This window comes from Macadamia integrifolia, chromosome 2 (assembly GCF_013358625.1).
Source record: "Macadamia integrifolia cultivar HAES 741 chromosome 2, SCU_Mint_v3, whole genome shotgun sequence".
In the NCBI taxonomy this organism is placed as follows: domain Eukaryota; kingdom Viridiplantae; phylum Streptophyta; class Magnoliopsida; order Proteales; family Proteaceae; genus Macadamia; species Macadamia integrifolia.
In genome coordinates, this window is record NC_056558.1 from 19,567,998 (window position 1) to 19,594,255 (window position 26,258).

Sequence of the window (26,258 nt, forward strand, 5' to 3'; positions counted from 1 at the left end):
GGAAATTGATGCGCTTAGTGGCTGATGATTGGTACCAGTGTCGCGTTGTCCATACTCAACTGTGATATGTATGCTAGATTAGGTAAACAATCTCAGGTTTCACTTTGTGGCCAAGGTCTCACTGGTATCGTGTACTTGGGATTGTATTTGGAGATGGATTACACTTTGTGGCTGAGGTCTTGTCGATATCGTGTAATTCATACTAACTGTATCACTATGAAGGCATGTAGCATATTTGTGATTAGGTATCACTCCCTATGCTACAAACCCTTGCCAATAGGGGTTGAGGTGTTGGATAACCCATTGTGGTATGTTCGATGTGCCTTTTTAGAATGCCACACCCGCGGTACGATGCAATTATTATCGGAGGTGAGAACCTGTTCAGTGTGGTCGATGATGTATCGGTGCCATGACTGCCAGAAGGGGGTTATCAGGGGTTTTCTGGGTGACCCATGGACTTATACAGGGACTAGCAGGCTTCTATTCTATTCATGGCTAGGGTTTATACCCTTACATAGTCAATGGCGGTTCCGAGACGAAGGATACAACCTAATGCGCCATACTAGCATTTAGCAGACTTAGTTTGTATTGTTAGGTGGATAATAAATAAATGAACTGCATCACGAGCATCATGGACTATGTATTTAATTTCCACAATCATGCATAATAAATTATTACTGCTATTGTCTTACTTGAATGTGCTTGACCCCACCCCTCACTGAGCGAGTTGGAAAGCTCACCCCACGTATACACCCTTTTTTTTAGATGATGATGCAGGTACGGTCGTGCCTGTGGCTAGTGACTCTTTTTCCATCGAACCCTAGTACAGAGTGAGTGACTGGTGGATGTTGGACGCAGTGGAGCATGGCTCAGACTATGCTTGTGACTTTTGTGCATACGCAGTGCCATAAGGTGTTCGGCGTAATTTTGATTATGTTAATACAGGTCTGTGAATATTATGTTTTTAACTTGATATATGTAAGTCTTGAAGGATTGTAAATAGAATAACTTGGTTAATGATATTATATTATCATTAGACGTTTTCCCATTTTATTTATGATTCTGCTACTATACTCTTATTCATCTGCTTATGTTAGTTTGTGATGTGAGATTGTGAAAATGTTAGGGTACTGCTATCAGAGATCCTAGTAGGTTTGTAAGACAGGTACGTGTCTTACTCACACCGTCGGTATTCCTAATGGTAAGTTGGGTCTACTAGAATTGGGGTGTGACATTTAAAGTATTTGAACTTAGGTATAAGGCTATGGCAAATGATACAGATTCTGATACACATAATGCAAATGCTGAAATTAATGGAAGTGGTGCCACACCAACTTTGCCTACCAATACTGATGTACCAAATCCTACTGTTAACTTTTCTCCACCATTACTACCTACTTAATTTTCAACACCCACCAATGTTGTGCCTACAGTTGGATCACTTCAACCTGTCATGGAGAAGATGAGGATCGTTTCTGAATTTGAAAAAACTGACTAATTCAATGGTCAAAATTTCAGAAGGTGGAAGCAAATGCTTCTATTCACTTTGTCTTAGATTGGGGTTGCTTTTGCATTGACTACACCCAAACCACTACAAAGTAAGGATCTTGAAATTGAAGCAAAAAGACTTGCTTGGGTGGAGGCCGATTTTCAGTGCAAGAGTCGGATTTTGAATGCACTTTCACTTGAGTTATATAATGTTTATAATTCTTCTGAAAATGCATACATGATATGGGATGCTCTGTCCAAGAAGTACACTCTGGAGGATGCAAGGAGTAGTAAATATGTGGTGACCAACTTTCTGAATTTCGTTATGTCTGATGGAGAGTACATGTTTGAGATTTTAAAATGTAACCGCAAGCTTATGGATCAGTGTAGCTATGGGTCGAACACAGGGAGAGCAACCACTTTATTTTTTTTATTTTAATAATGCGAAAGTGAACTTGTTAATGGTTGTGATCTAATTCTAATTACCGTCCTAAACATATATCTAAAATAACGTCCTAACCATTCGTCATCTAAGAATTTAAAGACGCAAGCCACACAATTAAAATTAAATAAATAAATAACTGAAAATAAACAACCCACGTAATTAAAAAAATAATAATAAAGGAAAAAAAGGTTAAAATAAAAATAAAGTAAAAGAAAGGGGATAAAGCTAGAGAGAGACTATAAGTAGGTTTCGCTACTTAGGCCGAGGGATGCGTCATAATATGAGCTTCCCTACTTGACCAGAGAATCACTCTTACAAGGATTACTCTATTTGGCTTTAGGGAAAGGGAGACAATTAAAATACAAGCAATAAATTGATGGTTCTATGGCTAGGAGGGGCAAAGCCAACACATACACTAGCCATGAACCTTGGGGGAAAGGGATAGCAATAATGTAATGACTGAAATTAAAATCCTAAATTAAGAAAGAAAGGGTAGTTAGAAGAGGGAATGAGAGGGGGGGCGGAGAGAAGACTACTAAAGGAGCCTACTTACTTGAACTTCAACCCTTGAATGGAAAAATTGATCGATTTGAGATACTACCAGTACTAAAAACCAGATATGGAATAAATCAAATATGAAATTTCTAGTACTAGAGAAAACAAATCTGAAGAAAAAATAAATTAAACTTGAAAGACATGCTTCATAGCTTGTTCTCGTCACCTAGAACTAAGCCTAGAACTAGAACTTGAAAATTACAACTTGAATTGCTTAAACAATAAAAATAAAAGACTGAATCAAAAACAAAGTGCTTGCATTAATTGAATAAAAATAACTTACAAAAGTGTTTAAAGCATAAACCTAGAACTAGAGCTAGAGAAAGAGATAGGGCAACTAAAAAAAACCCTAGAAGTAGAATGAAGTCCCTCCTCCCCTTGTGTTAATTCTATTATATAGAAAATGGGAGAGGGAAGCTAAAGATTTTAGCTACTAAAAAAGAAGATTTTTTTTTTATCTTGTTGATGAGGTGGAGGAGAGAAAAGATAGAGAATTGTAGGAAGTAGGGAATCTCCCACTATTTTGCTTCCTTTTTTTCTTTTTTTTCTCTCTCTTCTTCAAACGTGGGCAACATCTTGGATGATTTTTTTAATTAATTTTTTTCTTTTTTTTCCCCTTTCCTATTTTTTCTCCCTTTTTTCTATTTTCTCTTTACTTCCTTATTTCTCTCTCCTCTTGCGTAAGAAACCCTTTGGCCGACCTCCTTTGAGTGATGAGTAGGAAAGAGAAAATCTTCTAAAATAAAAACCTCAACAAAATGGTAGTTAAGAGGTTCAAACTTGAGACCTCCTAATAAGCAAGGGACTTTTCACACCACAACTCACCAACTACGCTAGGTAGTTTTTGTTTCTAAAAACGAATCTTCAATCACTTAAGGATGTGGTCCATTGATCCTTGTTGGCATTTAGAATATTCTTTATACCCTTGGAACAACTGCAAATGGGCTGGTTCTGCATCTCGGTTCAGTTTTGATCCATTATTCTTTTTCTGACTCAAAAAGAATAATCCCTTGTACGGTTGACCAAACGAATGTGTACTTGCAATTGAATATGTCCATCTTGTTTAGAATTTCATCCTCTTTGCAACCATGAAAAGAAATAGGACCTCTTTATGTGTAAAATTAGAGATATAGTGCCCGATATTCCTTAAAGCTTTGAAAATATAAAACCTACAAAAAAAGAGTAAAACTCAAGGTAGCTCCATTCTAAATATGTAAAATGCATCTTTTACTACCCTAGATTTCACACATAAATGTGCTCATCAGAATTCCACCACACTTAGACTTTACTAGTCCTCGAGCAAAATAAAATGAAAAAGAATAAAAACAAAAAACCTAACTCACTTTCGTAGGAATCACGGTTACACTTAGCATGTGCAACAAGCCTTTAAACCCCTAGGTCTTCCCTAGTGGAAGAGTTGTGTCTCATGGGCGTTTGCAGTGAATATACACCTAAAATTCAGAATAAATAAATTCCAACCTTGGCTAAAGGTAAGGCCCATACCGATCCGGAGCAAAGATAATTTTTCTTACAAGGGATCCCCACACTTGAACTTTTATTACCCTTTATCAATTCCAGGCACTAGAATATTTCTTAATTTGGAACTCACCTCATCTTTTCCAAAACATCCTTATCTTAAGGTAAAATCACTAAGGCGTTGGAGTGTTTTTGACCAAAACATATTACCAAGCATTAATGATATTTGCACATTTTTTTCTCCTTTTTTTGCTTAATAAACTCTATTCTACTCCACTACTTTGGCCTGAATGACATGGTGGAGCAAACACCAGACACCAACTTGCTATGTAACTTCACTTTTTATATATGCCCACAAAGACATTGATGCTAGAGTTCTTTCAGAAGTTTTTTCCCTAGGAATTTTGATCAAGACACTACGCTTCCTGAGGCGCAATGACTAGTCTAGTTCCAAGGGAATCAACTCTTATTCTTCTTTATACCATATTTCACATTTCATTTAAAATTATGCATTTGTCAACTCATGCCAAATTAAAAAGAATGTTTCAACTCCAAATTAAAAGTACAAGGAACCCACAGACTTACATCTGGTCCAACACCGTAAAACAAAGGTCTCTTATTTTTCAAAAGAAAGTCCCATCTCAAGACACAGGCTTGTCTTTTTCTTCTCAACAGGGTTTTTATATGTTCAAAATGGATACCTTAATCAAAACTTTTATTTTCATACATCAAGCAACCGAATAGTATGATCATTAGCCAAAAGCCAAAGTAGGACTTCATCCTTTAGCAAGCTCAAAAAAAAAAAAAAAAAAAAAAAAGTGGAAAAAGCAGAAACTGGTTTCCCTCCCCCACACTTAAGTCATGCAATGTCCTCAATGCATGGAAAGAATTAAAAATGAAGATAATGCAAGGGGGTCATACGTGATTAAAATTTAATCATTAGTGTAAAGAGGTTCATGGAGATCCATAACCTTTTCACTACCAGTCATAAGAAACTCGAGGAACGGTTTCAAACGCTGACCATTAACCTTCGAAATTACCCCTATTCCTGGATTCAAAATCTCCATAGCCCCATGGGGATATACATTATGGATAATAAATGGGCCATCCCATCGAGATCTAAGCTTACCAAAGAAAATATGCAATCAAGAGTTGTACAATAAGACCTTATCACCAATTGCAAAAGATTTGCACAGAATGTGCTTTTCATGCAAAGCTTTGGTCTTTTCCTTGTAAATTCTAGAACTTTCATAGGCATCATTCCTAAGTTCCTCCAACTTAGATAGTTGGAGCCTATGATGAATTCCCGCATCCGACAAATCAAAGTTGAGCTTCTTGATGGCCCAAAAGGCCTTATGCTCCAATTCAACTGGTAAATGACAGGCTTTCCCATACACCAAACGATAGGGAGACTGGCCAAGGTTAGTCTTGAATGTAGTCCGATAGGCCTATAAGGTACCAATGAGCCTAAGGGACCAATCCTTACGGTTGGGATTAACAGTTTTCTCTGAGATTTGTTTGATTTGCCTATTAGACACCTCCACTTGGCCACTAGTTTGGTGATGATAAGGGGTAGATAACTTATGGGTGATCCCATACTTTGTCATTAGGGCCTTAAAAGGCCAATTACATAAATAAGTACCCCTATCACCAATTATTGCACGTGGTGCACCAAAGCGGAAAAAAATGTTCTCTTTTAGAAACTGGACCACCACTTTGTGGTCATTAGATTTACAAGGTATGTCCTCTATCCATTTAGAAACATAATCAAATGCCAAAAGTATGTATAAATTCCCAAAAGAATTAGGGAATGGTCCCATAAAATCGATACCCCATACATCAAAGATCTCAACTACCAAAATAGGGTGGAGGGGCATCATGTTCCTCTTATTGATATGGCCAAAAGACTGGTAGGCAAGACAAGCCTTGCAAAAATCAAAAGCATTTCTAAAAAGAGTGGGCCAATAAAATCCGTATTAGTTTGCGGCAGTCTTCTTAGGTCCAAAGTGTCCACCACATGCATGATCATGACAAAAAGAGAGAATAGAATGTTGCTCATGATCAGGAATACATCGTTGGATAATTTGATCCGAACATATCTTAAATAAATAAGGATCATCCCAGAAAAAGTGCTTAACTTGGGAATGAAATCTATACTTATCTTGGGGGGACCAGTGATCCGGAGTCACACCTGAAACTAAGAAGTTGATAATGTCAGAAAATCATGGTTCACTGGACATTACAAATAATTGTTCATCTGGAAAGTTCTCGTTGACTGGAGAATCGACAGTCAAGGAATTAGGAAGCTGAGATAAATGGTTTGCAACTAGGTATCTGAGAGTCATTTTTTATCCCTAATTTCTAAATCAAACTCTTACAAAAGTAAAAACCACCTAATAAGATGGGCTTTGGCATCCTTCTCCTAAACTAGGTATCTGAGAGCAGAATGATCAGTATACACCACCACATGTGAACCAACTAAGTAAGATTGAAACTTTTCTAATGCATATATAACTGCTAAAAATTCTTTTTCAGTGGTTGTATAATTGAGTTGTGCATCATTTAAGGTCCTACTAGCATAGTAAATGACAATGGATAACTTATTAATCATTTGCCCCAAAATCGCTCCTATGATAAAATCCGAAACATCATGCATTAGTTCAAAAGGTTCAATCCAAATAGGTGGTTAAACAATGGGTGCATTGGTCAACTCCTTCTTAAGTTGTTTGAAGGATTCTAGGCACTCTTTAGAAAACTCAAAAGTTTGATCTTTGGCAAGTAATGAAGTGAGATGTCGGGATAACTGACTAAAGTTCTTAGTAAACCTTATGTAGAAACCTGCATGCCCTAGAAAAGATTGGATGTCCTTAACAGATTAAGGAGGTGGTAAATTATCAATTAAATCCACTTTGGCTTTATCTACCTTAATTCCCTCCTTGGATATTGCATGGTCTAAAATAATACCAAATTTAACCATGAAATGGCATTTCTCCCAATTCAAAACCAAATTCTTAGATATGCACCTTTTCAAAACTAGAGAAAGATGATGAAGACATTTAGAATAGGAATTCCCATGAATTAAAAAGTCATCCATAAATACTTCTAAGAATTTTCGACCATGTTAGAAAAATGCTCATCAAGCATCGTTGGAACGTTGCAGGGGCATTGCAAAGCCCAAAGGGCATACGCCTATAAGCAAATGTTCCATATGGGCATGTAAAAGTGATCTTATGTTGGTCCTCTAAAGCAATTGGGATCTGGTTATAGCCGAAATATTCATTATAAAAATAATAGTATTCATGTCCAGCTAACCTCTCTAACATCTGGTCAATGAATGACAATGGGAAGTGGTCCTTCCAGGTTACCTCATTAAGTTTCCTGTAGTCTATGCACACTTTCTACCCTGATTAGACATGAATTGGAATTAGTTCATTATTGGCATTAGGAACTACATTCACACCAGACTTCTTAGGCACTACGTGAACTGGGCTTACCCATTGGCTGTCAGAAATAGGACAAATTATTTCATGATCCAAGCACTTTAGGATCTCTTTCTTAATGGCTTCCATCATCACTGGGTTAGCTCTTCTTTGGGGTTCCGTGGATGGTTTGGAATCCTCCATAAAATGTATATGATGTTGCACAATGGAAGGGCTTATACCCTTGATATCAGCCATGGTCCAACCTAGGGCTTCCTTATTATCTTTTAACACTTTAAGTAACTCCTCTTCTTGGCTAGAAGTCAAATTTGAAGAAATTATTACAGGAAGAGTCTGGTCAGACCCTAGGAAAGCATATCTCAAATTAGATGGCAACTCCTTAAGATCTAGCTTAGGGGGCTCAACCATGGAAGGTTTGGGAATGGAATTGGAAAGGGGTCCTAAGGGCTCCATAAGTGTGTGAAGACTCATGACTTCAGAAAAGAAATTTTCACTATCATCATCCAACTCATCCATACACTCTTGGAATTCTGAATCAAAATCAATATCAAAGTTAGTAACTAAATCATCAGAAAAATCCAGAAAATTCTCAAGCATATTGATCTCTTCTTCCATATGTGGTTGCTTGCCTATCCTGAACATATTAAACTCAACAGTTTGGTTACCAAAAGATAATCTCAGGAAACCATTTCGATAGTTGATTAATGTATTACTAGTAGCCAAGAATGGTCTTCTTAGAATTATTGGGATCTCATCCTTGGTTGATAAGGGCTTGGTATCTAACACAATGAAATCAACAGGGAAAATAAATTCCCCCACCTTTTGTAAGACATCCTTAACCATCCCTTTAGGAATCTTAACAGACCTATCTGCCAACTGAAGAGTAGTTCCAGTGGCTTTCAATTCTCCCAAACCAAGTTGCTTGTACACATGGTACAGTAACAGTAAAAGATTCACACTTGTGCCAAGGTCAAGTAAGGCATGCTCAATGTAGGTGTTGCCTATGACACAAGATATGGTAGGGCTCCCTGGATCCTTATGCTTGGCTTCTATAGGTTGAGTAATTATGGAACTAATGTTACCTGCCAAGAATGCCTTTTTGGGCACACTAGTGATACGTTTGTGAGTACACAAATCTTTCAGTACCTTTGCATAGGCAGGGATCTGAGATATGACATCCAAAAGAAGGATGTTCACTTCTACCTTTTTGAAGACTTCTAAAATTTTATCCATGGAAGCAGTTTTCTTTTTGTGTACCAAACGATTAGGAAATAGGATAGGATGAACATAAGGACTGTTAGGGATTTGCCCTTTTTCAGAAGAATCATTTTTGGTTTCCTCAACCAAATCATCTTTAGTTTCAGAAGAATCTTTAGGTTCATCAGACAAACCTGGAACAAGAGGCACACTTGTGTCCTCAACTGAAGGAGAGTTAACCGGAGTAACAGATGGAGAAGATTTAGGAATGCTCTGCTGGTACTCTCTACCACTCCTAAGGGCATAAACAATATTACATTGGTTAGAGGGCCCTTGTTGGGTCTGACCTTGTACTATATTCAATGGTGCATTAGTTGGTGTTTGTGAACTAACAGGTTGATGATGCCTAGGGTTAGGCTCTGGTTGACTGGGTAAAGTTTCTTTCTCCCTCTCATGCATAATTGAGACAACTTGGGTGAGTTCTCTAGTAAGATTTTGATGGCTTGTCATGAGGAGGGCCGTATTTTTTTTCAAGTCACTTATTCTACTTGCCTCTCTAGTGTTGGTAAACCCAGGGGGTTGCTGATAAGATGATAGGAGAGGGGCCATAGGAAACTAGCCTGAGGTCCTACATTTGACCTAAGAAAATTATTTTGGAAAAAAGATTTTTGTACAAAGGGAGGCCTTTGGAGTCCAGGTTGACCTTGATTATGGAAATTAGAAGGCCCTGCTTGGTTGCCCTGATTCCAAGAGAAATTTGGGTGATTTCTCCATCCTGGATTGTAGGTGTTACTAAATGGATTATTCTGGTATAAGACATTAACACTATCATTAGAAGTGCCCCCAGAGGTGTTGGGGCATTCTTCTATGACATGTCCCGGGGGCTGGCACCAAGCATAAATCTTAACCAAATTGACTGATGATGGTTCTTTAGGAACAATAGCCTCAATTCTCTTGATTAGGCTATCCAAATAGGCTTCCTTGGCTACTAACCCATCCACAAAATATCCTTTTCCTCCTATGATTCTTTCACTCTCTTGAGTTGATTCCCTCTCACGGGTTTTGTCAGCTAAGTCAAGTAAGAATTCCCATGCCTTTCCTTCATCTATAAAGGATGTGAATCCCTCAGGGCACATAGATTCTATCATTTGTTTAGTTGGGTAATCAATACCTTCATAAATTATTTGATATAAATGCCATAAGTCTAGGCCATGGTGAGGGCATTCTTAGAGTAGATCCTTGAATCTCTCCATAAGTTTGGAAAATGACTCACTAGGCTTTTGCCTAAATTGAAGGATATCACTTCTAAGCTTATTGGTCTTATGGGTTGGGAAAGACTTCTTAAGGAAGACAACTGTGAACTGTTCCCATGAGGTTATGGAATTTGTGGGTAACCCATTCAACCACTTCTTAGCTTGGTCTTTTAATGCAAAAGTGATAAACCTAAGCTTAACAGCATCATCAAAAAGCTGTTGGATCTTAATTAGAACTCATACCTCTTCAAATTCCCTTAGAATTAGGTATGCATCCTCAAAGGTCAACCCATGGAAGTGGGGCAACATAGTGATGTATTGAGATTTGAGTTCAAAATTATTACCCTGGGCTTGTGGTAGAACTATGTAGGAAGGTTGGGCTGTTCTAGCAGGGTAGAACCTATCTTTTTGAGATTTAGGTGAAGGGTTTTGATGTTGGTCTCCCATATTGAAAGGTTTTAAAGAGAGCAAACGTATAGGATCACTACTTGTTGGATCTCTTCTTTCTAACCGATTCTTAGTATTATGTACCCACCTAACACATACAACAGAAAACTACCCACAACTAGAGTAAGACAAGCACAAAAGAAAGGATAGAAAAACATTTTTTTATTTTTTTTTATTTTTTTTTGGATTTTTGGGAGCATACCAGCAGGGATCTGGGTTTGCTCAAGTTAATTCCTGAGGTACTACTACAGGGCAAAACCTGTCTTTATCATACTATGAGGCATGGCGACCTCCACTGATACAACTATTATTGCAGGTTGTTCTTCTCAAGAATTCAATAAAAGAAAAGGAAAAACAAAACAAAACAAAAAAAACACTCCGATTTACCAAAAGAAAGCGAAAAATAACATGGAACTATCTCCCAAGCAACGGCACCAAAAACTTGTTTGAGATTTTAAAATGTAACAACAAGCGGATGAATTAGTGTAGCAATGGGTCAAACACAGGGAGAGCAACCACTTTATTTTATTTTTCTTTTAATAGTTCAAAAGTGAACTGATTAATTGTTGTGATCTAATTCTAATTACCGTCCTAAAGATATGTATCTAAAATAACGTCATAACCATTCGTCATCTAAGAATTTAAAGACGCAAGCCACGCAATTAAAATTAAATAAATAAATAACTGAAAATAAACAACCCACGCAATTAAAAAAAAAACAAGAAAGGAAAAAAAATTCTGAAATAAAAATAAAGTAAAAGAAAGGGGATAAAACTAGAGAGAGACTCACAAGTAGGCTTCTCTACTTAGCCCAAGGGATGCATCAAAATATGAGCTTCCCTACTTGACCAGAGAGTCACTCTTACAAGGGTTACTCTACTTGGCTTTAGAGAAAGGGCGACAATTAAAATAAAAGTAATAAATTGATGGTTCTATGGCTAGGAGGGGCAAAGCCAACACATACACTAGCCACGAACCTTGGGGAAAAGGGATAGCAATAATGTAACGATTGAAATTAAAATCCTAAATTAAGAAAGAAAGGGTAGTCAGAAGAGGGAATGAGAGGGGGGAGAGAAGACTACTAAAGGAGCCTACTTACTTGAACTTCAACCCTTGAATGGAAAAATTGATCGATTTGAGATACTACCAGTACTAAAAACCAGATCTGGAATAAATCAAATATGAAATTTCTAGTACTAGATAAAACAAATCTGAAGAAAAAATAAATTAAACTTGAAAGACATGCTTCATAGCTTGTTCTCGTCACCTAGAACTAAGCCTAGAACTAGAACTTGAAAATTACAACTTGAATTGCTTAAACAATAAAAATAAAAGACTGAATCAAAAACAAAAGTGCTTGCATTAATTAAATAAAAATAACTTACAAAAATGTTTAAAGCATAAACCTGGAACTAAAGCTAGAGAAAAAGAAAACTAGAGAAAGAGATAGAGCAACTAAAAAAAAACCCTAGAAGGAGAATGAAGTCCCTCCTCCCCTTGTGTTAATTCTATTATATAGAGAATGGGAGAGGGAAGCTAAAGATTTTAGCTTTTAAAAAAATCATTTTTTTATCGTGTTGATGAGGTGGAGGAGAGAGAAGATAAAGAATTGTAGGAAGTAGGGAATCTCCAACTATTTTGCTTCATTTTTTCTTTTTTTTCTCTCTCTTCTTCAAACGTGGGCAGCATCTTGGATATTTTTTTAATTATTTTTTTTATTTTTTTCCCTTTCCTATTTTTTCTCCCTTTTTTCTATTTTTTTCTTTATTTCCTTATTTCTCTCTCCTCTTGTGTAAGAAACCCTTTGGCCGACCTCCTTTGAGTGATGAGTAGGAAAGAAAAAATCTTCTAAAATAAAAACCTCAACAAAATGGCAGTTAAGAGGTTCGAACTTGAGACCTCCTAATACGCAAGGGATTTTTCACACCACAACTCACCAACTACGCTTGGTAGTTTTTGTTTCTAAAAACGAATCTTCAATCACTTAAGGATGTGGTCCATCGATCCTTGTTGGTATTTAGAATATTATTTATACCCTTGGAACAACTGCAGATGGGTTGGTTCTGCATCTCAGTTCAGTTCTGATCCATTATTCTTTTTCTGACCCGAAAAGAATAATCACTTGTACGGTTGACCAAACGAATGTGTACTTGCAATTAAACACATCCATCTTGCTCAGAATTTTTCTCTCTTCGCAACCATAAAAAGAAATAGTTCTTCTTTACGTGCAAAATTGGAGATATAGCACCCGATAGTCCTTAAAGCCTTGAAAATATAAAACCTACAAAAAGAGAGTAAAACTCAAGGAGCACCATTCTAAATATGTAAAATGTATGTTTTACTACTCTAGACTTCACACATAAATGTGCTCATCAGTACATCTCCCAGATTGAAAATTTTCAAGTACTTGTTGGGAAGCTAGCAAAGGAGAATATAATTCTGCCAGATGCATTTTTCACTGGTTTATTGATTGAGAAACTCCATCTTCTTAGAACCCATTTAAGTTAACCATGAAGCACAAGAGAAAGGAGTGGACCTTTGAACAAGTTGTAGTCTGGATCAAAATTGAAGAAAGGAACCGTACAAAAGATAAGGCTATCGAGACTCCCAAACTCAAAGCAAATTTCGTGAAACAGAGAAGCAAGGAAATTCTAAGAAGGAACTTCATGTTAAGAAGGACAAATCTTTCAAGTAAAAGAAAGGTAACTGCTTCCTTTGTAAAAAACTAGGTCATTTCAAGAAGGATTGCAGGAGCAAAAAGAAAGGGTCTAAAAAGGCTAAGATTAATCTCATTGAAAATGAGATTTTTACTACAATGATAACAGAGGTTAATATAGTTGAAAAACCAACGGATTGGGTACTTGATACTGGTGTTACAAGGCACATCAGTGGAAATCGAAGTTCCTTTTCTAAGTACTCTGTTATAAAAACTGATGACAATGTCTTTATAGGAAATTCCCAATCTTCAAGTGTGGTTGGAAAAGGTCAAGTGACAATAAAACTTACTTATGGAAAGACACTTGTTTTAGAAAATGTACTCCATGTTCCGGATATAAGGAGAAATATGATTTTAGGGCCACTTCTAAACAAGGCCAGGTTGAAGTTGTCTTTTGAGTGGGATAAAGTTGTATTGTTGAAAAATGATGTATTTGTGGGCAAAGGCTATTTGAGTGATGGTTTATTTGTATTAAACGTATTTGAAATTATTAAAGAAATATCAAGTTCTTCTATTTACTTTGTTGACTCTTATGATTTATGGTATGGTAAATTAGGATATTGTAGTGCTCCTTACATCACTAAAATGTCCAAGTTAGGATTACTTAAAAATAAAGTTAAGCCTTCTCTAGACAAGTGCCCCACTTGTATAGAGGCTAAGTTTACCAAAAAATATCATAAATCTATTGTTAGGCAAAGTGGTTTACTAGACTTGATACATAGTGATTTAAGTGATTTTAAGTCATATGAATCAAGGGCTAGTAAAAAATATATTGACTTTTATTGATGATTATTCAAGATTCACCATATTGTATTTACTTAATTCAAAAGATGAAGCAGGAAATGCTTTCATATCATACAAAATTGAAGTTGAAAATCAACTTGGAAAGAAAATTAAAAGACTTTGGACTGATAGAGGTTTAGAATATTTTAGCATAAATGAATTTTGTGAAAATCATGGTATAATTCATAAAATTACAGCCCCTTATCAACCTGAATCAAATGGTATAGCAGAAAGGAAAAATCGAACATTAAAAGAGATGATGAATTCTATGTTAATTAGTTTAGGTTTACCGCTTGATATGTGGGGTGAAGCAATTCTATTTGCTTGCTATATTTAAATAGGGTATCCCATAAGAAGACCGTAATGATACCATTTGAATTATGGTATGGTAGAAAACCTAGTGTTAATCATTAAAAAGTATGGGGTTGTTTATCAAAAGTGGTAATTACTGGACCAAAGAAAAGAAAACTAGGGCCTAAGACTTTTGATTGTGTGTTTATTAGATATGCAAAACATAGTTCTGCATATCGTTGTATGGTTTTCAAAACCATAGATGATGTGTGTGAAGAAAATGATATTGTAGAATCTAGGGATGTTGAATTTTTTGAGAATATTTTTCCTTTTAAGTCTAGCTTACAAATATGTAAGGAAAATGTTGATGACTTAAGTATAGGAAAAGACTTAAGTTTAAGAGAAGAAATGTCAAAAGGAAGTGATCCTACATCCAATGAAAATGAAGCAAGTTAACAAAGGAGAAGTAAGAGACAAAAGAAGTTTACTTACTTAGAAGATGATTGGCTTGTCTATCTTATAGACAATGATCCTCTTACATATAAAGAGGCAATAATATCTCAAGATGCTGTATTTTGGAAGGAAGTTATAAAAAGTGAAATAGATTCTATTTTATCCAATCATACTTGGGAACTAGTTGATTTGCCACTAGGGATATTTCGAAAGAAATTGAAACCGAATAGATAATTTGATAAGTTTAAAGTTAGACTTATTGTTAAAGGTTTTAGACAAAAGAAAAATATAGATTATTTTGACACTTTTGCTCCGGTTGGTAGAATTACTACAATACGAGTAATGATAGCAATGGCTTCTATCTATAATTTGGTAATACATCAAATGGATGTGAAGAGAACATTTTTAAATGGAGACTTAAAAGAAGAAATATACATTAAACAACATGAAGGGTATATAGTATTTGGAAAGGAACAAGAAGTTTGTAAACTTGTAAAATCACTATATTGACTGAAATAAGCACAAAAACAATGGTATGCTAAACTTGATATATCAAATGGCTTTGTTGCAAATGATGCTAAAAGATGTTTATATAGTAAATTTCATCAAGGTAAAGGTGTATTTATACTTATTTATGTGGATGACATGTTAATTATGAGTACAAATTTGGATATTGTTATGCAAACTAAAAATCTATTAATGTCCAATTTTGACACAAAATATTTGGGTGAGGCTGATGTTATTCTTGGTATTAAGATAATCAGAAAGAAAAGGGAGATAATCTTATCTCAAGCATATTATGTGGAAAATATGCTTAAAAAGTATAACTATTATGACTCAACAAAGATAAAGACACCTTTAGAGGTGGGTTGCCATTTACAAAAGTATTTGGGTGAACCAATAAATCAAAAGAAATACTCACAAGTTATTGGTTCTGTTTCATATTTGATGAATTGTACCAAGTCTGATATAACATTAGCAGTTGGAAAGTTGAGTCAACACACTCACAATCCAGGTAAAGAGTATTGGCATGCCCTAGACAGACTAATGAAATATCTAAAGGGCACTATAAATTATGGTATTCATTACAGTGGTAATCCTACTATTTTGGAAGGCTATTGTGATGCTAATTGGATATTAGATACAAATGAATCCTTAGCAACTAGTGGATACGTGTTCACATTAGGTGGTAGAGCGGTTTCATGGAAATTTGTTAAACAATCCTATAGTACAGGATCCACCATAGAAATGGAACTTATCACTTTAAAAAAGGCTGGAACTTAAGCTGAGTGGCTCAGAAATCTAGTGGTAGATTTTTCATTGTGGCCAAAACCGATGCCTTTTATATCACTTCATTGTGATAGTCAGGCGGCTATAGCGAAAGAAAAAAGTAGAGTATACAACGGAAAAATGAGACATATTCGTCTTAGACATAATCTAGTAAGACAGTTCATAAATGAAGGGATTATAGCTATAGATTTTGTAAAATCAGAAAGCAATTTAGTCAATATGTTCACAAAACCAATGCCTACTAAGGTATACATGATTGATCTAAAAGAATAAGCTTAACGCATGTGTCATAGGTCATGTGATGGACACCCAACCTATATGAAGATGTTCAATCCTGAATTAGGTCCAAAGGGTACAAACGAAGTCATTGGATGACCTGCTTAGTACTACTACTCAATTGCTCATTCTGGCTAGATGGTAAAGTAGTATCACCACAAAGAAAAGAGGATGAGTTACAAACTCTTAATTAAGTCAAATCTCACTAACTGTGGGGGTGTGTTAACTGTGGTGCACACTATGGGCTGACCTAAGTGGATGTAGGGGGTGTGGTTGCCAACCAATGAGAATTTTAAAGGTGAATTCTCTAAACATCCATGAGACCAAGATAGGGGACAAGGCAGGTAAAAATATCTAATATTGTCATGATAAAGGTTGTCTCGAACATCGATTGGTAGGATATGGGTGGTAACCTAGCCGGCTACATAGATGAGGAAAGGTTCAAGAAGTTTGATTTCACCCGTACTCTGTAGCGTAGTTTATCAAACCTAGTGTAGGTTCAATTCCTGAAGTCACCTACAACGATTTGCCCTACTATGTTTAATATACTCAATTATTCTGTTTTTGATTTTTGTCGATATTTTGAAACTTATGGGAGAATTGTTGGAATTTAAGTTTCAAACTAAGGTCAAATTGGTATTTTCAAAATGGTCTTTTTGAAATCCAAAGAAGTCTTTTTGAAATTCAGCTTTCCCCCTCAAAAGTGTCTCTTCTACTTTTACTGTTTTGTCTTTAGCACTTGTGGAGTTGTGAATGAGCTAAAGACAACTCACAAAAGTTTAGTCCCATATTGCTTAGGGATGAAAGAAAACTTGGATATGTATATATGTGGGAATGTTTGTTAAGGGTGCAAGCCCTTTGGAGAGGCACTGTCCCTTGTCATGTGTGTGTGGGGGGGTTCCTGGGGTGGTTTTGAATCACGCACGCCAAGCCAAGCCGGGCCGTGGCCGAGGTCAAGGTTGGGGTCGGGTACGGGTATGGGTGGTTCAAAGAACCTACATTTTATTACATATAATTTTTATTCTATACTTTTTCCTAAGGGATATATTATTGGTGTATGTACCCAATAAATGTACATACGTATGTACATGCATGCACCTGTACGTATGACACATTTACCCTTCACCATAAGTGAATGTACCCTTCCCATTACAAAGAGACACATGTATACATATGGGTACCAGTATGTACAGGTATACACATTCGTATACAGAGGCTTACATTCCATATATACAGAACTCTGATTCTGGTTGTGTATTGTACAAAATACATACTGTGAGAGTTTGGGGTTCTTTATTCTCTGCAGGTGCTTCTGGTCTCTGTTTCCTTTCTAGTATTGGTTTACTATGAGTTTCTAAGTCTTACCTTCAGACATACCTATTGGAATTGATTATTGGAAGTGCACCGTAGTCGATTTGGGACTTGTTTTATCTTTGAGGTGAGAACGTAAGGTCAACCCGGTTGCATACAAATATACAAGGTGTTCAAATACCTTAAGGAGAGTATGCACACTATATGATTCAACTCTGTTTAAGTGGGATGATTTCTGCTACTATTTCAGAGGATCAATCAAACAAGTCATCTTTTACTTGTATTTATATTTCTATTAATATAATAGTTTGTTAAAGTCTTATACCTATTACCTGGTTATTGTTTTACTTACATGCATTGCTTCAATTTCCTCTTTACGTGCTGGTGGGGTTCCATATCTGTTTGGATCATTCTCCTCCAAGTGCTTCAATAATAGATCTAAACCAGGTCCAATGAAGTAATTCACCCAAGGAACCATGAGCATTCAGACTTTGGTTATCGGTTTGGTTCAGGTTGAAGGAGCCCAATAGAATTACTACCTGGTTGAAAGAATTTCTTAGGATAAGACGCTCAGCTCACACGTTCACTTTCCTTATCACTCTCTGAATTGTCAGATTCAAATGTGATTCCAGCATGAAGGCCTTGGAGCAATTCAAGGATGGCAGCTGAGCTTCTCCTCCTATGGATGGATTTTATCATTCTCCCTGCTGACTATCATCCTTACCTCCTTCTCATCTAAATCTTCGATGCCGAGGACCACTATCTATTACACCCGTGCCCTAATCTGGTCAAATTTGAACTGTTGGGACAGGCCTTGGATCGTAGATCGGCTCACGTCTATACATTTTTGAAGGGGTAAAGATGACCCCACATGTTCGTACATTTCATACCTATCTAACTAGAGGGGATTCATACCTTTCGATCCCAGATGGTAAGTGACCGGACTACCCACACTTGATTTTTGACACGCATCATAATTGCCAAAAAGCCTTGGGCATGTCCGAGGGTAACCACCTGTGTGAGACCAACTATAGGACAGCAAGCTATCAAGACAGCAGGCTATCTTGACCATCGGAAACAAGCCACCAGAAGCAACCTGGGCATGAATCCGATGCCTGTTTTTGATGGGTCCATTGGCTGTTGTCGAGGTCCGATGCTCGTGGGTCCTGCCACTCACATTGTAAATGGTACCGGATGATCCCAAATCATCCTCCACACCCTCCTCTTGATGTGAACACCTTATGGACCTAAATGTGTGGGTCCCCATGGCCCAAAACTCATTTTAACCTGATTGATTCAAAAGGGGCCCAAACCAAATGGACCCTAAGGCCCAACTTAAGTTATAAGTTGGGAAATGAGATTCATTTCCTCATTTCCCTTGTGCCCAACGTAGGAGAGGAGAGAAAGAGGAGAGGGAGAAGAAGAAGAGGAAGGAGAAGGTAATTGAAGGCCTACACTGGTGCCAGCTGCTGCCTTGTTGCCAGAATCACCACCGGAGGTAAGTATAACCTCCCATTCCACTCTCTCTCTTCATTTCGACCTAACCAAAGCTAGGTATGGGTAGAATCTTGATGTACAAACTATGTTAAGGTTGTGGGTTGGGTGTTTTACCCTCCCAGTGTTGTTTTCGAGCTCGAACCAAGCCCAGTGATCTCTGACAACATGTAATGCCGAAAGACCAACTAGGATTTCAATCGTTCGATCGATGTATCTCAACATATAATGCCAACAGACCAACTAGGATTTCAATCATTCGATCGATGTATCTCCCAAATGGATTAGTGAAAATGGGATTTTCTTGGCTTAAAATGATGCTAGGGACATCCCCTACAGACTCCAAGGAATAAATCTCGACGATCGAGCCCGAGCCGAAAAGCCCCAATTTGAGTTGGACCTTCCTGTGTCCATCAAAAATATGGCACAGGAAGCACTATAGCTGTATCTAGTGGATTGTTTTCGGTGGACAAATGAGCCTAATGTGCTCTCTGTCACTTCCACCAGAAACAAGACTGATATTTTTGGTGGAAATGCCTTATTTTCGGTGGTTGTTTCCAGTGACAGAACTGTCACCTAGGGACAGTGTCTGTGCATTTTGGGGGTGGCCTATGTGGGTCCCTCCAGATGTATTTTATGTATACTGATGTACGATTCCCTTTGTGTCTAGGACAGTGACACACACGTGCTCCGAAGCCTGAATTGAATTAATCGATCGGTGGCCGTACTTGAACCCAAACATGATCGATTGTAAAACAGGTGAGGGATGGACTCTGTTTATTTTTGAATTGTTTATTTTTATTAAACTACACACATGCTTAGAATTACATGTATAATTGAATGGTCATTTTATTTAATTGAATGGTCATTTTACTTAATTGAATGGTCATTTTACTATCATGATATGAATTGTATAGAAATGTATGGCGGGATCCAGTGTGGCCGAGGCGATATTGGTACCGTGATCGTCGTGTGTTTGGATATGTGTGTGTGTGTGAGAAGGAATTTGGCATGGCTAAGGTGGTACCGGTGTCGTATTTTCGTATGTATATTGCATTCATGCAGTGATTATGTGCATTAGAGTTAGTTGTAGTCACGGGTTACACTTTGTGGCCAAGGTCTCACTGGTATCATGTACCCCAAGACTGCATTCAGAAATGGATACGCTTCGTGGTTGAGGTCTTGCCAGTATTGCGTAGTCCATACTCAACTGCTATTGTATGCTAGATTAGGCAAACAGTCTCGGATTTCACTTTGTGGCCAAGGTCTCTGTGGTATCGTGTACCCGAGACTATATTTGGAGATGGATTACACTTTGTGGCCGAGGTCTCTCCAGTATCGTGTAATCCATACTAACTGTATCATTATGAAGGCATGTAGTAGATATGTGGTTAGTTATCACTCCCTATGCTATGTGCCCTTGCCAACAGGGGTTGAGGTGTTGGATAACCCATTGTGGTATGTTTGATGAGACTTTATGAAGTACCACTCCCGTGGTATGATGTGATTGTTATTGGAGGTGGGAACTTGTCCAACGTGGTCGATATGTTACCGATGCCATGACTACTAAGAGGGGATTATTAGGAGTTTTCTGGGTGACCCATGGATGCATACAGGGACCGGCATGCTTCTAATCATGGCTAGGATTTGTATCCCTGTGTAGTTAATGTCATTTTCGAGATGAGGGATACAACCTAATGCGCCATAGTAGCATTTACCAGACTTAGTTTGTATTGTTAGGCGGATAATAAATAAATAAACTGCATCACGAGCATCATGGACTATGTGTTTAATTTCTGTAATCATGCATCAAAAATTACTACTGCTATTGACTTGCTTGGATGTGCTTGACCCCACCCCTCACTGAGCAATTGGAAAGCTCACCCCACGTATACACCCCTTTTTAGATGATGATGTAGGTATCATGGTGCCGATGGCAACTGATCTAGTATATTCTGGGTCAGAGTACAATGTGAGCAACTGATGGATGCCAGAAGCGGAGGAGCACCACCAGGACTGTCCTTGTGACCACTATGCTTACACTACACCGTGAGATTGTATATCATGTTTTGATATTTATGGATATAGTTGTGGATTGTATATATTCTTGAGGTTATAAGTATATGTCATGGATGAATGTAACAAAGTAACCTGGTTATTTCTATTATATTATCATTAGATGTTTCCCCATTTTACTTATAATTCTACTATTATACTCTGATTCCGCTGCTTATATTGGTTTGTGTTGTGAGATTATGAAAATACTAAGGTATTGCTATCAGAGATCCTGGTAGGTTTGTAAGACAGGTACGTGTCTTACTCACACCATCGGTATTCCTAATAGTAATTGGGTCTACTGTAAGGTGGGGTGTGACAGTTGTGGTATCAGAGCGTGAAGCATTGTCTTAACTCACAATCTCAGTCAAACCATGATTTTGGGGGAAACTAGGATTTAATAAAAATCTCAAGACAATAATAATAGAAATTTGCACAATTAGGAGACAAGTATAGGTGTTAAAGTCGTTTCATTATAATAAAGAATTTGAATACACAGATTACACTTTTATAAAATATTTAAAGTACGAAAAGCAGGAAATCCTAACTAGCTTAAGACTAGGAAATCAAACAACTGAAGCATATGATATAATGAAAAAGTTCAACTAAACCTAAAACATCAAACTCAAATAAAAACATGAAAACGGAAATCCTAGAAGCTATAGTGGCAGGCATGCCACTACTCTTACTGTTGCTGCTGCTTTTGGTTCTGTTCTTGGCCCTAAGCCTGGTTCAGACCATGCGTTCCTGGAGGATGCACCGGAATACCGAGATAGAAGACCATCACCTACATCTGTGCCTCTAGGGAGGCCACTCTATTGTCCATAAGACAATAGGTCCTGTCCATGCTTTTGAGGCAGTTGTCCATACTCCTCATCAATGACATAGTGGTATCTAAATGGGCCATGACGTCATTGAGACCATAGGGTTGCACCCCTAGTACTCTGGGATGTAGAAGCTACGATCATACCCATAGCTTGGGGATCAGGTGGTGGAGCCCCACTAACCCCAGCAGCTTCTCCTCCTGCCTCACCAGCATCGCCACCCTCTACGTCCATGGGCTGCTGACCTTCTCCTGGAATAGATGTCACCTCCCTCAGATCTATGGTCATCTTCCTTAGAGAGTCTTGGTTGAAGTCTGTGACCTCTTCACCCAAGCATGCCTCACCCTCTAAGTCCATCCTAAAGCGGCGAAAGATGTCAATCAATATCCTTCTATAGCATAGGTTCCCTACTCGGTGATCCTACCCTTCAGACCAAGTTATCATGATCCACATTAGGAGGTAAGGCAGACATATATGTGCCCCCATGTACTCACAGTATGTCACGTAGGCTTGTAGGGCAGACACCTCATTATAATGTCCACAGGTGGGGAGGACATTTAGCTGAATCACACAACAGACAACCTTGGGAGTGGCAAAGTAATTGACTGAACAGTTCCATCCCTGGGCTTCCTTAGTTAGCATATCATTGATCTCCTGGAAAGTATTGGGACTCTGAAATTCATATGCCAGAGTCCGAGGAGGGCAGTACACTAGATCACCTGCATTACTGATAGTCAAAATATTTGCCAGCTGCCCCACATCAAAGGAGATCTCCACCCCCTTCACATAGGAGGTGATTAACATCTCTTCGGTACCCCGATTTATACATTCTATGTTGGAGTCGAATAGCCTGACCAGGGTTGAGTAGTAGTATCGGTTGGGTTTCAGGTTACGGTACCACCCGATCTCCTCAAACCGTTGAAGAAGATGGAATGCATGGAAGTCATTGGTCCTCACATAGACTCCTGGGTCGATGTTGTGGCACTCAAAGAACTCCCAATGGTCTCACTCAAGCACAGATCGGAAAAATATTGGGTTGAACTACTTAGCGGCATCTTGCTCCTCTTGTACAAGAGCACATCAGGTACGTACACGGCATCCAGACATTGTTACAAGATGATTCCTAAGGATTTGGAGTGGAAAACCTAGTTAAATGGCTGAATGCAAAACTCATAGAGAAGAAAATCATAAAAACTAGGTTACAGAGAGAGAGAGAACATACCTTGGATGCGAATGTGGCTCCAATCGATTGTGAAATAGTGTAAGGAAGGTAGGGAATAGGTAGAAAACGACTCCTTGGCTGTTTCCACACCTTTCTCACAAGAGCAAATAGGGTTTTGTGTGAACAACCCAAGGCCTGAGCCTATTTATCACCGATTTAGTGCCACCAGAAATAGCCCACCAAAAACACTAGGCATGCTTCCGGTGTCTGTTTCCGGTGAAGCAAAAATTTAGTTTTTGGCCTCTGTTTTGCCCATCGGAAATACCACTAATATTTCTAGTGGATTAAACCATATTTTCAGTGGTTTGAATCCCTATTTTTGGTGGATTCAATGAGAAAATAAGTCATGTTCAATTTTCAAACCTAAGTTTTATTTGGGTCCTTGATGATGTGCCTCTTTGGGATGTGTGCGCGATCGGATCTTAATATGTGTGGACCCCACTTATGCATGCCCTAATCCTAATTTTGACTGTGATATACGTGTGGGACCCACTGTATGTGTGTGTTCCAACTACATGCAACCTTGGTTATGCATGTGTACTAATCGGATTCCTTCACAGGAATCATGTTACGTCAGAACACCCGATCCCAATCCCAATCACGCCTGTCACCTCCTGCTTCCCCTACACGGAATCTGGGTAGACCCCACAATATGCCACCGGCCCTGCCTGTACTTATGGCCCAAGATGTGGCATCCATCATGAATAACATGATACGGGAAGTGGAAGAAAGATAAAACCAGTTTATGGTCAGGATAGATAATAGAATCCAAGCGACAATGGAAGCCCGCAATGCACCGCCTACACCTCCTACTCCACTGGCACCCATTCTAATAACCGTTGGATTGGGTACTCTTCAAACATCTGGTGGGGCACAAGTTCATGGGTATGTGCAAGATCCGATGCCAAAACAAGTTAAAGCCCATGTAGAGGGCTGGACAGACTTGACCAAAATGATGGAGAAGTTTCAACAGCTTAGGCCCCCATGTTTCTCCAAGGTGGGGCAAGACCTGTTGTATCCATCAAGATGGATTGGTGGAATGGAGAAGGTTTTTAGACCAATGGGCTGCACCGATGAGTAGAAAATTTTTTGTGTAAGCTATCAGTTACAGAATGAAGCAGATGATTAGTGGAGTGCCACCGAGCCTATTCTGAGGGCTAGTAACCCGAACCCTACTTGGGAAGACTTCAAAGGGGCCTTCTTTGAGAAATATTTTTCAAAAGCTTTTGGGATAGGAAAGAGAGTGAGTTCTCTCAATTGATTTAAGGTCCCCGATCGGTGCTCGAGTATCAATAGCGCTTTGAGGAGCTATTCCATTTTGCTCCTGAGCATCTAAGAGGTGACAGAGCCAAGGCAAAGAAGTTTGAGAAAGAGTTAAGGCCAGGTATTGGGTCAACCATTGTGGGGTTGAAACTGTAAAACTATGTTGAGGTGGTCCAAGTGGCCAAATCTATTGAGGATCGACATAGGGATAACTACACTGCTCAGCAAGGGACGGGAAAGAGACCAATGGGGTCTACTGATTCTAGGGGAGGCAGTAAACCCTTCCGAGTGCCCTACGCCAACCCAACTCTAGTGCAGTTTAGGAGGCCCGATGCTAGTTAGAATTCCCAATCCTCCTGATCTAGTACTGGATCTTAGTCTTCGAGATCGGGCCCGAGATGTTTTCATTATGATCAGGTAGGCCACATGGCAAGGACCTGCCCCACCAAAGTTCAGGTGATGCACTCTACACTATGCCACCTAGGCCCCAGTAGACATATACAGCCCCTAGGCCAGTATAGCCCCTACAGGGCCAGAGACCACAGGGTAGATGTTTGCTATGATGGTGGAGGATGCTGAGGCTGCACCCAGTGTAGTAACAGGTACATTATTGATATCATTATTGCTTGCACATGTGTTATTTGACTCAAGAGCCTCACATTCGTTCATCTCACCGACATTTGTGAAGAAGATAAGAATCCCACCTAAGGGATTGACTCAATGTTTGGATATGAGCAACCTTACAGGAAGTGTGGTGGGTTTGAACTATGTTTATGAGCCTTCTCCAGTGACCATAGGTGACCATGAGTTGAATGCTCACTTGATCAAGTTAAATATGACCGACTTCAACGTGATTTTGGGAATGGACTGGTTGTCCGCATACAGAGCCAGTGTGCTATGTGCAGAGAAGGCTATCATTTTTAGAGCTCGTGATGATGATGAGTTTGTGTTCCAAGGGGATAAGCCCAAGAAACCCAAGAAAGTTATTATATCCGCACTCCAGATGAAGAAGCTACTAGATAAGGGATGTCAAGGCTACTTAGCATCTGTGATGGATACTGAGACAGAGATTAGGCCATTGACCAAGCTAGATGTGGTGAGAGAATTTTCTAATGTATTCCCAGATGACTTGACATGTTTACCCCCTGGACCAAGAGACAGAATTTGCTATAAACATACTCCCTGTTTTGGCACCAGTGTCAAAAGCCCCTTACAGCATGGACCCCACATAGTTGAAGGAATTACAGGTGTAACTTCAAGATCTTCTGAAGAAGGGATTTATTAGACCTAGTGTGTCTTCATGGGGAGCACTGGTATTGTTTGCCAAGAAGAAAGACGGAAGTGTGAGATTGTGCATCGATCACCGGGAGCTTAATAAGCTAACCATCAAGAACCGTTACCCTTTGCAAAGGATAGATGATTTATTTGATCAATTGCAAGGTGCCAAGGTGTTCTCCAAGATCTATCTTAGATCGGGATACCACCAGCTCAGGATCAAGGACAGTGATATCAGTAAGATAGCCTTCAAATCAAGGTATGGACATTACGAGTTCTTGGCAATGTCATTTGGTTTGACCAATGCACTAGCCGTATTTATGGATTTGATGATCCGAGTATTCCAAAATGTATTGGATAAGTTTGTCATTGTATTTATTGATGACATTTTGGTCTACTCCAAGAGTGCAGAGGAATTTGCTCTTCACCTAAGGTTGGTACTGTAATGGCTGATAGAGAAGCAACTCTATGCCAAATTCAGCAAGTGTGAGTTTTAGTTGTCACAGGTGGCATTCCTAGGCAACATTATTTCAGCCAATGGTATAGAGGTTGACCCAAGTAAGGTGAAGGCAGTTCTGGAATGGGAGACTCCCAAGAGTATAGCAGACATACGTAGTTTTCTGGGATTGGCTGGATACTACAGAAGGTTTATCAAGAACTTCTCATGCATTGCTACTCCGATGACCCGGCTCACATAGAAGGGC

The 26,258-nt window shown here is 38.5% G+C and overlaps 1 non-coding gene and 1 pseudogene across 1 annotated transcript; one reads left to right on the forward strand and one right to left on the reverse strand.

Moving 5' to 3' along the window:
* The window catches only part of LOC122064219, a 55,960-nt pseudogene extending 37,840 nt beyond the window's left edge, over positions 1–18,120 (reverse strand).
* Positions 9,808–9,914, forward strand: LOC122072415. Its single transcript, XR_006138431.1, has one exon. It is a non-coding gene; the product is annotated as a small nucleolar RNA R71 (small nucleolar RNA).
* Positions 18,121–26,258: the final 8,138 nt, after the last annotated feature.